Source organism: Scleropages formosus, chromosome 7 (assembly GCF_900964775.1).
Source record: "Scleropages formosus chromosome 7, fSclFor1.1, whole genome shotgun sequence".
Lineage (NCBI taxonomy): Eukaryota > Metazoa > Chordata > Actinopteri > Osteoglossiformes > Osteoglossidae > Scleropages > Scleropages formosus.
In genome coordinates, this window is record NC_041812.1 from 23,673,344 (window position 1) to 23,680,081 (window position 6,738).

Here is a 6,738-nt window from a genome sequence, read left to right on the forward strand (position 1 = left end):
AGACCCAGGCCGGAGCAGGAAGTGAGAATATAACACACGCAATGGGGATGAGTGAAAATGCATGCCTAAAAGAACCAGCAGGTTGTTATGGTGGCCCTGCTCTGTCAGGCGCAATTAGATGCTGGTTGTGCCAGTTCCAGCAATTGCAGCTGAGGGAAGCGGGGATCTCTGAGGATTTACCCCGGAGCCACTTCCGTGGAGTTTTCCTTCACTGGAAGTAGCTGGAAGAGAGTGAATGCAAAGGATGTTTCAGCTTGCCTATGGATCTAAGTTCTTCTCTGCACTAAAAGACAACACTGTGATTATCTACGAGATGATTTTTATAGGCCGTTCCATGTGGCTTTGCACCAGGGCCTCTGGGGTTTTCAGCTCTCTTTCTGACAACGCTCATGGATCTCTGGACATCTTTGTAGTCCGTCGTTACGTGTTTTTTCCCATATCCCATGAGTAGCACTGGCTGCTTTGACGGGATCCCCAACGGAAAGATCAGTCTGGTTGGAACAGTAGCTGTACAGGAACTGAGTGATCCATACGAGCCCTCAAATCCCATGGTGAAGCTGACTGCCTCTGTAGTCCAACATTTCAGCTCATGTCCCGTTCATCATCACATACACTGTGCTGTGAGTCAGTCAGGGAGAGCACATAGCATGACAACTTCTGTTCTTTCTGACTTTTTAATCCTTTAAAATGCATTTGTAACATCAGACTTAATCCAGGGAGGTTTGATGTATTTGATTTTGCTCCAGAACATTTTTCTGTCGGTTGTACTAATCCATTATATTTGCACTTGTGTATTTACGCATAGGGGGCACGGTGGCGCAGTGGCGTGGTGGCGCAGTGGCGCGGTGGGTTGGACCGGGTCCTGCTCTCTGGTGGGTCTGGGGTTCGAGTCCTGCTTGGGGTGCCTTGCGGTGGACTGGCGTCCCGTCCTGGGTGTGTCCCCTCCCCCTCTGGCCTTACGCCCTGGGTTGCCGGGTAGGCTCTGGTTCCCTGCGACCTCATCTGGGACAAGCGGTTCAGAAAGTGTGTGTGTGTGTGTGTATTTATGCATACCCGGGACTAGAGTGGTGGCTTCACTCGTGTAATAATTGAGATGAAATCAGAAACCATGAGCACTGGTTCTTCATTGGCGCACATGGTGAAAAATGATCCACTAAGTATTGTTCTCACAAAGCATTGCCATGAGTGCTACCTTGACTGGGCCAAGCTTTCTGCTCATCAGCATCCACCGGTGGCTCTATGGCCTTTAGTAGAGCTGTTACTGAAAATGGGCAACGTTACTGTTATTGTCCTCCCACCCTGAGCACAGAAGGGGTGCAGTGGGGGTAATGAGATGTACCATATCTCACACATGGATGCACTTTGCTCCATGCGACATGGAAACGTGACACTCTGTCTCCTGCGCTCCCGGTCTCCTGGAGTCCATGTTCCCTCTATAGATTTAGGTCGACCCTGTTTTGCAGCCTTTGGCAACATATTTGGATTTGTGTTTCAGCTTTCATAAGTGAATCAATTGCACTCAATTAAGCAGGCAATCATTTTGCTCAAAATATTTTAAAAAAAGTACTTCTCATGTCCAGTGCCATTAAACTGATGACAGAAAACAGTCAGATTATTCATACTTTGAAGTCATAAAACTATCTGATTGAATTGAAGGATGTAGAAGATTTCATGAAAAGTCATGTACTCTATGGATGTGTGGACATATAGTGCATTCAGAAAGTATTCAGACGCTGTCACTTTTTTAAACGTTTTTTGTATTACAGCCATATGAAAATTGTTTACATTTATTTTTACCCTCATCAGCCTACACTCAATACCCCATAATGACAAAGGGAAAATAGGTTTTTAGAAATTTTTGCCAATTTATTAAAAATGAAAAACTGAAATATCACATTGAAATAAGTATTCAGACCCTTTCCTATGACATGTAATATACCTCATATGCATCCCATTTCTGTTGATCATCTTTGAGAGGCTTCTACACCATGTTTGGAGTCCACCAGTAGTAAATTTGAGTGATTTGACATGGTTTTGAAAGGCACACACTTGTCTATATAAGGTCTCACCACTGACAAAGTGTATCAGAGAAAAAGCCATGCCATGAGGTCAGAAGAATTGCTTGCAGAGTCTAAAGACAGGATTGTGTTGAGGCATGGATCTGGGGAAGGCTACAACACATTTCTGCAGCATAAAAGGTTCCCAGGAGCACAATGGCCTCCATAATTGTTAAATGGAAAAAGTTTGGAACAATCAGGACTCTTCCTAGAGCTGACTGCCTGCAAAAACTGACCAATTTGGGGAGAAGGGTGAACTGATGGTCACTCTGGCTGAGCTCCAGACATCATGAGTGGAGATGGGAGAAACTTCTAGAAGGACAACCATCACTGCAACAGTCCACCGATCTGGGCTTTATGGCAGGGTGGCCAGATAGAAGCTACTCTTCAGTAAAAGACACATAAAAGCCAGCTTGGAGTTTGCAAAAAGGCACCTAAAGGACTCCCAGACTCTAAGAAACAAGATTCTCTTGTCTGATTAAACTAAGTCTAAGCCTCATGTTTGGAACAAACCAGGCACCACTCATTGCCTGCATAATACTATCCCAACAGTGAAGCATGGTGGTAGCAGCATCATGCTGTGGGGTTGTTTTTCAATGGCAGGGACTGGGAAAATAGTCAGGGTCCAGGGAAAGTTGAATGGAGCAAAGCACAGTGATATCCTTATGAAAACCTGCTCCAGACCACTCTGGACCTTGGACTGAGCCAAAGGTTTACCTTACAACAGGACAATGACCCGATGCACAAAGCAAAGACAATGCAGGGATGGCTTAGGGAGAACGTTGTGAATGACCTGGAGTGGCCCAGCCAGAGCCCGGGCTTGAACCCAATATCTGGAGAAACCTGCAAACTGCTGTCCACCAATAGTCCCCATCGAACCTAACAGAGTTTAAAAAAACCTGGGGAGGAGAATGGCAGAAAATCCCAAATCCAGATGTACAAAGCTTGTCGCATCGTACCCAAGAAGACTTGCTTTAATCACTGTCAAAGGTGCTTCAGCTGAGTACAAAGTTAAGGCTCTGAACACTTAGCTGAATATTATATTTCAGTTTTTTATTTTTAATAAATTTGCAGACATTTCGAAAATCCTGTTTTCGCTGTGTCATTATAGGGTATTGAGTGTAGATTGATTGATTGATGAATTTAAACGATTTTAGCATAACGCCGCAACATAAAAAATGAGGAAGTGAAGGGGTCTGAACTTTTTGAATGCACTGTATATACTGTCAGAAGATAAGATGGACCCATTTGAGATAGAGGAATATAATGTTAAAAGGAGCTTAATGCCCTTTTTCTTCCCTATTACAAGGCATTTTTTTTCCAGTTGTGACAACTGAATTTGGGTTTTGTGTGCCTCCTGACAGCTGAGTAGCGTAAGACCAGAGCCACCATGCAGTCTTCTTCTCAGTTATGGTTTGGCTTGTGCTACATTAAGTTCTCAACTTCCATTAGCCCTTGTCTGCTTGTTTTACATGTTATAATCTCAGTATTCATGGCCGTTTGGACTATTTAGACCATGTCAAAGTGTTCACTAAGTGTGAATCATTTCCATTGTTTTCACTGATTTATTTTGTCTTAACTGTTGTTTTTTCTCCAGTTGAAGTTGAATACATAAACACTGAATATCATACGTATGTCTTGTTTGTAACTATCGTATGTAACAGCTATGAAAGAGCTGAATGAGCGCAGGTAGGCAGACATACAGTATTATAGAGTAATTAATGATGGGAAACTTCCTTGTTATGTTGTTATAACTGAAGTTAAGTACTGAAGTGACTATATTTTAATGGGATTAAGTGATATTTTAGCATAAATGGGTGTCAGTTTTTCTTACCATTAAAACGAAAGTCAAGTTTTCACAATTCATCTTGCCAAGTTTTTAGGAATGCAATACTAAAAAAAAGCAGGGAAAGGCTGTGAAGTTTTGCAGGATAACTATACTATATGTTACTACTCTTTCTGAATGAAATGATGCATAGGATTGGAAATTCTGCTGTTTTCATTGCACTGTCTAAAAATGGATTTGCTGCTTGGTTTGTTACTTTTTCCCCATTTTTAAAAATTTTTTTGTCAGTGTATACATTTATGGGCACACGGTCTCACTATATTTTTATCTTATACTTTCACATCTTGGGTCTGTAATAAAATGAGAAACAACATCAATACCAGTGGATTGAGGAAACACTGTTGCGACATCATCAATCTCTTTTATCGCTGCGTGCAGAACCTATGCAGAGTAGTGCGCTTCACGAATACTGCCGTAGTAAAGCTCACCACTTTCATTGTGATTTGTGTGTTCATATTTATGTTGGCAAGCAAGGATGAGATGGACCAACAGACGATAGTAAGGGACGCCCCCGCTGGTACTCACTGCCTACTGGAGCTCCCACCTCCACTGGGACACGGGGGGTTCATTGCAAGTCATGCCATTTGCAAACAATGGTGTAGCGGACATCTCCCCCTGAATGACTCCATCAGGGCTCTCACTTTGTCTCCACTTGTCCAAATCATTTCTCAGCACCCAAGCCCCACCCTGTACACACACACACACGGAGCCACCATCATCCGCCCCCCCCGGCCCCCTGTTTCCCCCCACAGGTCCCTCCACGCAGATGGATTAGAGCCACAACAGGTTTACACGCCGCACATCATTAGCCATCCTCCCTCAATATCCAGCAAATAACAAGAGGGGCTCTCCATCAGCAGAACATCCATTACGGGTTGACACTTTTACTGCTGCGCTGCTCTCTCCAGCCGCTCCCACGCTGCAATGCGAGGAGATCTACACCAGATCCAGAGGCAAGGGGCCAATGCACCACAGGCCCAGCTCTCATCCGTGTTGTTTTTTTCATCTCAATGCAAACTCACTTGTAACTAACAGCGAGCACATGGCATCAGATTCATGTGATTTCCTTAGAGTGCCTTATTGTGAAATATTATTCTCATTGTGGGGGGTGCGGTGGCGCAGTGGGTTGGACCACAGTCCTGCTCTCCGGTGGGTCTGGGGTTTGAGTCCCGCTTGGGGTGCCTTGCGATGGACTGGCGTCCCGTCCTGGGTGTGTCCCCTCCCTCTCTGGCCTTATGCCCTGTGTTACCGGGTAGGCTCCGGTTCCCTCGCGACCCCGTATGGGACAAGCGGTTCCAAAAATGTGTGTGTGTGTGTGTGTGTGTGTGTGTGTGTGTGTGTGTTCTCATTGTTTTGTTTGGTTGCATTTATAGTATGACTTTAGAGATAGTTACGTCCATCAAGTGTTTTGTTAGACCTTCCGGTGTGAACTATAAGTTGGATTGTAGAATTTTTTGTGGCATTTTCAAACCTTTTTTTGTTAGTCAAAATGATACTTTACTCCACATGGCTGCAGCAGATAAAACAGCTTTATCCATTTTGGCTTCGGAGTATTTAAAAATAATTCTTTAAATTCACACTGATCTAAGTGGTCCCGTCTCAGCTGCTGGCCAGTCAGAAGCGTGCTGGCTTTCATTTTAGTCAATTTTTTTTGGCTTTATTGGTCTAATTAGTAGTCATTTATGGTCACTATATTTACCAGTAAGGTCTGTTATTATTTGTTGTCACCGTAATTGCACACTTGAAAACTATGTTTTTTTTTTGTTTTTTTTTTTTAAATTACCAAAGTGATGGATACAGAGAATTAAGGAAGGGTGTTTAGGGCAAATAATCCATACTCATGGTCCATCAGGAACCCCTGATTTAAAAACCAGCAAATGTAATTAAGGAATGTTTGCAAAAATGGACTGGCGCACATTTTTTTCCCAGAAGCTCTTTGTTCTGTGCTGAATATTGTGCAAGTTCATGAAAGTTTAGCTCATCCTTCTGTAGAAAGAAGAGCGGTTTGGAAACCAGCATGCCGTGGAACAAATAACTCTTTTTCAAAAGTGTCATTAGCTGATGCCAGACAGCATTTGATCTGCTTGTCAGTTGTTTTATTCATGATTTTCTCCCTGGACAGATGTGCAGCTATAGGATGAATTATTTAGTCATTGCATTGTGTGTTTATTTACATCGGCTTCGGTTGTTATCTTGCTACATTGAGTGATGTAAATTTAACATGAATATGCATTTTGATTTAATATGTATATGGATATGAATGGAATGGTTGCCGAACCTCCACATGCAGTATTTTCATAAAGAAAAATGCGTAAAGAAGAACACAAACAGATGTGTGCGTAGTGTACATTAATGTTCCCCTTCCCTCTGCTCTCTCTCATTTTTACAGAAAACACAATGGCAGAAAGCAGCTGGTATAGAGTGTCTGACAGCACAGAGACTGGCACAAAGCACAAAACTGAGATGGAAAGTTACTCAAGAAGAAGCAAAATGCAGCGCAGTCCCAAAATGATGCTCCCAGAACTTCCATTTTCTTTGTACCCTCCTGAAAGATTCCTGCATTTGTTTGATTGTTTTTTTCCTGCTTTTTTCCCCCACATCTTCTCTTCAGGTGATAATATGAAGGCATGCTTGACTGAAAAAAAAAGAAAGAAAAAAAAAAAAAAAACAGATTTTTCATTCAGCAAGTCGAAAAATCCCACAGGACAGACTTTTCTGTGGTCTTTAGCTGTGGATACAAAGTGGACCCACTGTTGTGGAGGGGAACTGCTCCTCAGCTTCCTTGTAATTACCCGTACTTTTGAACAAAATCGAGGTTGGACATTCTTCATGTTG

The 6,738-nt window shown here is 42.9% G+C and overlaps 1 protein-coding gene across 1 annotated transcript in view; it reads left to right on the forward strand.

The window, feature by feature from the left end:
• The window catches only part of LOC114910915 (transcription factor Maf-like), an 89,595-nt gene extending 83,094 nt beyond the window's left edge, over positions 1-6,501 (forward strand). The window contains exon 3 of the mRNA XM_029253304.1: positions 6,293-6,501. The gene's annotated coding sequence lies outside the window, so the exon portion shown is untranslated. The remainder of the gene's footprint in view (positions 1-6,292) is intronic.
• Positions 6,502-6,738: the final 237 nt, after the last annotated feature.